Source organism: Colobus angolensis, unplaced genomic scaffold (assembly GCF_000951035.1).
Source record: "Colobus angolensis palliatus isolate OR3802 unplaced genomic scaffold, Cang.pa_1.0 Scaffold12, whole genome shotgun sequence".
NCBI classification, from domain to species: Eukaryota; Metazoa; Chordata; class Mammalia; order Primates; family Cercopithecidae; genus Colobus; species Colobus angolensis.
Genome location: NW_012113141.1, coordinates 8,713,409 through 8,714,928, shown reverse-complemented (window position 1 = coordinate 8,714,928; position 1,520 = coordinate 8,713,409). Strand labels below are relative to the sequence as shown.

Sequence of the window (1,520 nt, the reverse complement as noted above, 5' to 3'; positions counted from 1 at the left end):
CTCGCGAAGGCGTCACGGACGGGGCGGGGCGTCGGCGCGTGGCCTGGGCGATAGGGCGCGGCTGCGCACCACCGGGGTCACGTACATCTCTCCTGCTTTACTTACACGCTGGTGCGGGTTCCCCCCAGAAACAAACCCTTGCACAGGGCGCCTGCGGGGAGTCAGCTGAGCGTTACCCACTTCCACCCTAAGCTAGCGCAGCCTGCGCTTCTGAGGGACAGCTTCTCTTTCTCCGCCCAGGGAGAACGAGTGGGACACAAGGGCGCCACCTCCAACCCCTCGCGCTCTTCTGCCCTCTTTTCCCACCTTGGTGTGACTGCCTTGCTGTGCCGGGCTGTGTGCCTGAGAGGTTTTTCGGGACTGCCTCTCCCTGAACAAATGTGAGCGGGTCCCGGCGTTCCCCACCCATTTCCACTCCGCCTTAGGCTTTCTCTTCCGCGGCTGCTCCCCACTCTGGCATGGCACTGCCTCACACCCGCACGCAGCCGGAGCTTGGCGAGGCAAGCCCGCTCCGGGTCCAACTTCCTCTGGATTATGGGCCTGGAGAAAATGTGGAATCATCCTGAGCAGGCGTTAGAATGCTGCACACCCAAGTTTCCCGGGTGTGCAGGAAGGGTGACAGAGCTGTTAGATAAAATGTATAGGAAGCCGCTAGTTTAGACTGAGCTCCTGCATTAGGCGCATCAAACCAAACCAAAAGGGGGTTGTTCATGCTGAAGTTCCAAACTACCACGCCAAAGCTAGGATATTTCCAAGAAATCAGGAGAGAAACACAGATGCTAACCAGATCCCCAAACAGGCTGGGCGCGGTGGCTCACATCTGAAATACCAGCACTTTTGGATGCCAAGGTGGGCGGATCGCCTGAGCTCAGGAGTTCCAGACCAGCCTAGGCATAGTGATACCCTGTCTCTACCAAAAAAAAAAAAAAAAATGCCGGGCGTGGTGGCAGGCGCCTGTAGTCCCAGCTACTTGGGAGGCTGAGGAGGGAGGATTGCTTGAGCCTGGGAGGTTGAGGCTGTAGTAAGGTTAGATGGTGCCACTACTGCACTCCAGCCTGCCCACTGGAGCAAGACCCTGTCTCAAACAAAAATCCCAAACAGGCCAGTTTTAGCTGACGTAAAGAAGTCCCATGTTGTTTAACCTTTACAAGAAAAGTGACTTTCTACCGACTAATCCACGTTTTGTTTCTGCTTTCCTTGGCCCTTTCCTGTCTGTAATATCAACTTCCTCTTCTCATTGGAGCATTCATTCCATTTTACAGAATGAAGCATTGCCCAATTGTAGAATTGGAACTAAAAGCCAGTTAAGATGTGTAAACTAAATTTGTTGTAACTTTTTCTTTTAACAGAACCAAAGGAAGAAAAAAAAATGAGCAGTCTAATGATATAGAGCAGTCATCTATCTCAGTAATTTAGCCAGTCTAGCTCAGTTTTTGTTTTGTTTTTGGTTTTTTGGGTTTTTGTGTTTTTTTTTTTTGGTTTGGTTTTTGTTTTTGAGACGGAGTCTCGCTCTGTCACCC

The 1,520-nt window shown here is 51.6% G+C and overlaps 1 protein-coding gene across 1 annotated transcript in view; it reads right to left on the bottom strand.

The window, feature by feature from the left end:
* Nucleotides 1-359, bottom strand: part of VDAC2 (voltage-dependent anion channel 2) — a 21,377-nt gene extending 21,018 nt beyond the window's left edge. The window contains exon 1 of the mRNA XM_011928566.1: nt 307-359. The gene's annotated coding sequence lies outside the window, so the exon portion shown is untranslated. The remainder of the gene's footprint in view (nt 1-306) is intronic.
* Nucleotides 360-1,520: the final 1,161 nt, after the last annotated feature.